The sequence below is a fragment of the Rhinopithecus bieti genome, unplaced genomic scaffold (assembly GCF_001698545.2).
Source record: "Rhinopithecus bieti isolate Rb0 unplaced genomic scaffold, ASM169854v2 scaffold_19, whole genome shotgun sequence".
Lineage (NCBI taxonomy): Eukaryota > Metazoa > Chordata > Mammalia > Primates > Cercopithecidae > Rhinopithecus > Rhinopithecus bieti.
In genome coordinates, this window is record NW_016803360.1 from 3,741,834 (window position 1) to 3,748,973 (window position 7,140).

Sequence of the window (7,140 nt, forward strand, 5' to 3'; positions counted from 1 at the left end):
TCGTGATCCGCCCGTCTCGGCCTCCCAAAGTGCTGGGATTACAGGCTTGAGCCACCGCGCCCGGCCTTTCATATATTTTATACCCTTTTGCAAATTGTTTCTATATTTCCTTCCTTTTTCACTTGGATTTTTAAAATCTTTTCACTCTCGATTTTGAAGAACATTCTATACATTACAGAAGCTCATCCTTTTTCTGCATGATAGAAGTGTTTTCATCCATTATGTCAGTGTTTTTTTTCTTCCTTTGTTTATGATGCTTTTGCTGTCTAGATTTTCTTTTCATTTTACATAGTTAAAATCATCTTTTTTATTTCTTTTTAATTACATCCAGATTTGGAGAATCCGTTAGGCCTTTTCCAGCTTAAATAGAAATTCATTCAGATTTTCTTATTGTACTTGATGGTTTCTTTTTCTTTCTTTTTTTTTTTTTTTTTTTTGAGACGGAGTCTCGCTCTGTCGCCCAGGCTGGAGTGCAGTGGCCAGATCTCAGCTCACTGCAAGCTCCCCTTCCGGGTTTACGCCATTCTCCTGCCTCAGCCTCCCGAGTAGCTGGGACTACAGGCGCCTGCCACCTCGCCCGGCTAGTTTTGTATTTTAGTGGAGACGGGGTTTCACCGTGTTAGCCAGGATGGTCTCGATCTCCTGACCTCGTGATCCGCCCGTCTCGGGCTCCCAAAGTGCTGGGATTACAGGCTTGAGCCACCGCGCCCGGCCTCTTTTTTTTTTTTTTACCATTAGGTTCTTTATCTGTTTGAGGTTTATTCTTTTCTCTCATATGAGTTATGGATCTGATATTATCTTTTTTTTCAAATGGCTACCAGTTGTCGCAGAAACATTTATTAAAATTCACTCTTTGCCTTTTTGATGTAAGATGCTCCCTTTATCATATACTAAAGTTTCAAATATGCTTGGATTTCTTTCTGGACTTTTGTTCTATTCAATGTTATCTGTCAACGTCTACTAGTAACATGCTTTTTTAATTTTAGAGGTTTTATAATATGTTTTCTTTCTTGGTTTTTTTCTTTAGACTAGAATGAGGCAAGTATATTTTAATACCTAGTAAAGCTAGTATTCCCTCAAGCTTTTTTAAAAGCATTTTTCTGGATATTCTTGAATGTTTATTTTTCCATATGAAGTTTGTGAAATTTTTTAGTGATATTGCACTAAATTTATAAATTTGCTTAAAGGAAAGACTTATCCTCATTTTATGATGTTGAGTCTTCCAACCCAAAAGTAAGGATGTTTTCTGTTTTTTCAAGACGATTTTACATCTTTCAAGAGTGTTTAAAGTTTTGCACTATAGATTTTGTACATTAATTGTCAAATTTATTTCTAAGTACTTTTCTCTGCTTTGTTGCTAATGTTAATGGGGCTTTCTCTGCTCTTGTGTTCTCCAACTGATTATCCTTTATGTAAATGATTGCAACTTGCCGACACCTCCAAGGCTGGCCCTGTGGATCAGTTGACCTTATTTCTTCAGTGGAAACCTAGTCACTATGATGTGGTAGTAGGTGTGTTGTCACCTTGCTGTAACCGTGAATTTCAAAATGTGATAAGCACCTGGCTGAATCATTGGATACAACATCCCGCATTAAGTCAACATGTGCTTATCAAGTTCATAATAGGTGCCCATGGCTGCTAATTGCCTGTGGAAGACCAAGAGGATCCCTACTACTCAATATCACAAACCCAGCTTTAAATTAGGAAATTGAGGCATTTAGTCTCTCTGAAGACACTTCATCAGGGCTCACTGAGGACCAAGTTGTCAGTGTGAGTTTCCAAGTTCTCTACATGATCATTATTACCAGTCTTGGGGTGTGTACTACAATGCCAGTGATGTGGGTTTCCAGAGGAACGTCGCTGTCAAGCTTTCTCAGGCAGAACAGGAAGAGGCCCTCTTCATTGTTCACTAGAGTCCTCCAAGCCATGGTGTGCAGGTGAACGCGTTGTGTACAAGCACATGGAACAATTCATCTTACCAGAGAGCTTTGAAGGTACAATCTCATGTGAGAGCCAAGACCTCCAAAGCTTTGTGTTAAGAAGTCTTCACAAAATGACAGTGAATATGGAGGGGGATTCTTGGAGTCATTACAGCTGGGGAGGGTGGATTGCCTCATGAATTATTGGAAGGTATGGAGGCAGTTGGAGTGGTTTCAGATGCCTTAGTGAAGGAGGAAAACAGCATCTATGATGATACTGTTTTTGCGGATGTTGTCAATACTCATTGAAATATACCTGCAAAATTATTGAACTTTATAGATGGACTGTGGAAACAACCAACTTTGATTTATTACTAAAGACAGATGATGACTGTTACATAGGCTTGAAAGCTGTATTTAATAGAATTTCTCAAAAGAATCTGAATAGGTCTAATTTTGGTAGGGGTATTTCAGACTGAATTGGGCGGTTGACAGAACCAGGAAGTGGCAGGAGTTGGAGCACCCTGGTCATGCTTACCCTGCTTTTGCATGTGGACCAGAGTGTGTGATCTTCAGGGACATCATCAACTGACTGGCAGGCAACTCCAGGAGGTTACAGACCTGTCAGGGTGAAGATGTATGCATGGGCACTTGGATGGCAGCCACAGAACCTAACAGATACTAGCACAGCATGTGGCTGTGTGAGAAGACTTGTTGGACAGGAATGTTGTCTTCTCCACAGTATTCTCCACAGGAGCTGACAGAACTGTGGAAACTGAAGGAATTCTGTGGTGATCCTCATCAATCTGAAGCAAGATAACAGGATTTGAATTAGCAGTGTCTAAACTCAGGGTAGGTGATATGGTTTGGCTGTATCCCCACCCAAATCTCATCTTGAATTATAACTCCCACATTTCTCACATGTCATGGTAGGAACCTGGTGGGAGGTAATCAGATCATAGGGGCAGGTCTTTCCCATGCTGTTCTCGTGATAGTGAATAAGTCTCACAAGATCTGATGGTTTTAAAAATGGAAGCTTCCCTGCATAAGCTCTCTCTCTGTCTTTGTCTGCTGTCATCCATGTAAGACATGGCTTGCTCCTCCTTGCCATCCACCATGATTGTGAAGCTTGTCAAGCAACATGGAGCTGTAAGTCTATTAAACCTCTTCCTTTAGTAAAATGCCAGGTCTTGGGTGTGTTTTTATCAGCAGTCAATTGGTACCAGTAGAATGGGGTGCTGTTGAAAAGATACCTGAGACTGTGGAAGCAACTTTGTAACTGGGTAACAGGCAGAGGTTGGAACAGTTTGGAGCACTTAGAAGAAGATAGAAAAATGTAGGAAAGTTTGGAACTCCCTAGAGACTTGTTGAATGGCTTTGACAAAAATGCTGATAATAATGTGGACAATGAAATCCAGGCTGAGGTGGTCCTGGATGAAGATGGGGAACTTGTTGGGAGGTGGAACAAAGGTGACTCTTGTTATGTTTTAGAAAAGAAACTGGTGGCATTTTGTCCCTGCACTACAGATTTGTGGAAACTTGACAGAGATGGTTTAGGGTAAGTGGTGGAAAAAATTTCTAAGCAGCAAAGCATTCAAGATGTGATTTGGGTGCTCTTGAAGACATTCAGTTGTATAAAGGAAGCAAAGCATAAAAGTTCAAAAAAATTGCAGCCTGACAATGTGATAGAAGAGAAAATCCCATTTTCTGAGGAGAAATTCAAGCCAGCTGCAGAAATTTGTATAAGTAATGAGGAGCTGAATGTTAATCCCCAAGACAATGGGGAAAATGTCTCCAGGGCATGCCAGAGGTCTTTATGGCAGCCCTTCCCATCACTAGCCAGGAGGCCTAAGAGGTAAAAATTGTTTTGTGGCCAAGCCCAGGGTCCCTGTGCTGTGTGCAGTCTAGGGACTTGGTGCCCTGTGTCCCAGCTGCTCCAGCCATGACTAAAAGGGGCCAAGACATGGCTCGGGCTGTGGCTTCAGAGGCTGCTAGCCCCAAACCTTGGAAGCTTCCATGTGGTGTGGAGCCTGCAGGTATACAGAAGTCAAGAACAGGTTTGGGCAGCTCTGCCTAGATTTCAGAGGATGTATGGAAATGCCTGGATGCCCAGGCAGAAGTTTGCTGCAGGGGTGGGGCCCTAATGGAGAACCTCTGCTAGGGCAGTGCAGAAGGGAAATGTGGGGTCAGAGCCCTGACATAGAGTCCCTACTGGGGCACTGTCTAGTGGAGCTGCGAGAAGAGGGCCACCATCCTCCAGACCCCAGAATGGCAGATCCACTGACAGCTTGCATCATGCACCTGGAAAAGCTACAGACACTCAATGTCAACCCATGAAAGCAGCCAGCAGAAGGGCTATACTCTGCAAAGCCACAGGTGTGGAGCTGCCTAGGGCCATAGTAGCCCACCTCTTGCATCAGCAAGAGGTGGATGTGAGACATGGAGCCAAAGGAGATCATTTTGGAGCTTTAAGATGTGACTGCCCCATTGGATTTCGGACTTGCATGGGGCCTGTAGCCCCTTTGTTCTGGCCAATTTCTCCCAATTGGAATGGCTGTATTTACCCAATTCCTCTACCCCCATTGTATCTAGGAAGTAACTAACTTGTCTTTGATTTTACAGGCCCATAGGTGGAAAGGACTTGCCTTGTCTCAGATGAGATATTGGAATGTGGACTTTCGAGTTAATGCTGAAATGAGTTAAGACTTTGGGGGTCTGTTGGGAAGGCATGATTGGTTTTGAAATGTAAAAAGGACATGAGATTTTGGAGGGGTCAGGGGCAGAGTGATAGTGGATATGGTTTGGCTGTGTCCTCACCCAAATCTTATCTTGAATTATTGTAACTCCCTCAATTCCCACAGGTTGTGGGAGGAACCTGGTAGGAAGTAATTGAATCATGGGGACGGGTCTTTCCCACGCTGTTCTCATGACAGTGAATAAGTCTCACAAGATCTGATGGTTTTAAAAACAGGAGTTTCCCTGCACAGCTCTCTCTTTCATTGCTTGCTGCCATCCTTGTCAGATGTGGCTTGTTCCCCCTTGCCTTCCACCATGACTGTGAGGCTTCCCCAGCCACGTGGAACTGTAAGTCCATTAAACTTCTTTCTTTTGTAAATTGCCCAGTCTCAGATATGTCTTTCTCAGCAGCATGAAAACGGACTAATACAATGAGCAAATGATAATCCAAGTATAAGTCTAAGGAAGCCCAAGGTTTAGCAATAGATTTGTGGTCTTTCAGGAGAGTTCTAGACTGGCACTTTCACCTGGAATCAATGTATTTCTTAATGTTTGTGCAAATTTCCTTTTTAAAAATCAACTGATTCTGTTGCACAAGAAAAGTTTTATGTCTATATTTGAAGATGATTTGAAAACACTAAATTATTTTATAAAAGAAAAAATATTTCTAAAAATAAAGAAATTGCCATTGATTTCTGTGTGTTAATTTAATAGCCTGCAACATTATGAAGTTTTTTGATTGAGGTTGCCATTGATTCCCTAAGATTCTCCAGGTATATGGTACATCTGCAAATAGAAAAAATTTATTCCTTCTTTGCAATTCTCCTGGCTTTCTTTTGTCTTATTTCTTTTGATCTCTTTTGTCTGATGTCTTTTGATTTCTTTTGTCTGATTGCATTGGCTGACATTGCCGGTAGAATGTTGAGAATAGTGAAAGTAGTGGCCATCCATGCATTGTGCCTCTTATTGTGTTTTCTCATTAAGTAAGGCACTGGCTTCAAGACTAAGGAATATGTATATTTTATCATGTTAAAAATGTATGTAACAATTCTTATTTTCTTGAGTTTTTTTTAAATCAGAAGAGGGTATTGATTTTTTTCACAGATTTTTTCAGCATCTATGGAGGTAATCATACTATTTTTCTTCTTTAAAATCTCAACATGGCATATTATACTAATGAATTTTCTATTTTTGAAACAACCTTGCATTCCTGAGATAAATTCTACTTGGTCATGCTGTATTTTTTAAAATGTGAAGTTTGATTCTTTTGCTAATATTTAGAATTTTTCCAACAATTATTCATAAGTGATACTGGGCTGCAATTTTCTCTTTTTGTACTGTCTATACCAGGGTTAAGTGTTAATTTTATACTTGCTTCATGAAAAATGAGGATGTTTTCCTTCATTTTCAATTGTCTGTAACATGTAACAACAGAGCATTGGGACTATCTGATCTCTGAAGATTTGGTAGTGATTTTCAGTCTCTCTAGCACAAAATGGGAACAATTATAATATTTCCTTTCAGGGAGTTGTCAGAACAATTGAACTGATGGACTTGGAAGTGCTTTACAAACAGCACATCTCTTGTCATGTGTTGATTACTGTAACAGAGGCAAGAACAAAATGGAGTGCAGAATGGGTAATTAAATCACTCTCAATTGGGAAAAAGATAGACACTGAGAAGGTTTCATAGAAATTATCTTTTAGTTCAATTTTGAATGAGGAGTAGGATTTTACTGACCCAAGAAGTAAATATTCCAGACAAAGGAAAGAGCATAAGTGGAGATATTTAAGCTTATGATTGCAAAATTTACCACATCCATGTAGTGATGTCTAGTTGATACTTTGATATACATTTATCTCTTTGATTCTTTGAGGATGGTAGGTGATATGGTTTGGTGGTGTCCCCATCCAAATCTCATCTTGAATCGTAACTCCCAGAATTCCCACCTGTCATGGGAGGAACCCAGTGGGAGGTGATTGAGTTATGAGTGTGGGTCTTTCATGCGCTGTTCTCATGATAATGAATGAGTCTCACAAGATCTGATGGTTTTAAAAATGACAGTTTCCCTGCACAGTCTCTCTCTTTGCCTGCTGCCATTCATGTAAGATGTGACTTGCTCCTCATTGCATTCCACCATAGTTGTGAGGTCTGCCCAGTCGTGTGGAACTGTAAGTCCATTAAACCTCTTTCTATTATAGATTGCCCAGTATCAGGTAGGTCTTTATCAGCAGCAAGAAAACAGACTAATACAGTAGGATAGATACTATCCCCATCTTAAGGTCAGAGAGGGCAATGACTTCACAGGTAAGTAACAGATCCTAGTACAGACACAGAGAGTAGGTGCTTGATAAATATTTGGAACATTTTCTATTGATACAAAACCACAACCGATTTTGTTTCATTCACCCTTCCTTCTGTTCAGCTCTTATTTTTGTGTATTATGCAATTAAACATTTATTACCAATGTTTACTGTTGTTTTGC

At 40.5% G+C, this 7,140-nt stretch overlaps 1 pseudogene; it reads left to right on the forward strand.

The window, feature by feature from the left end:
- Nucleotides 1–465: 465 nt before the first annotated feature.
- Nucleotides 466–2,739, forward strand: LOC108534376 (UDP-GalNAc:beta-1,3-N-acetylgalactosaminyltransferase 2 pseudogene; annotated as a pseudogene).
- The last annotated feature ends 4,401 nt before the right edge of the window (nucleotides 2,740–7,140 follow it).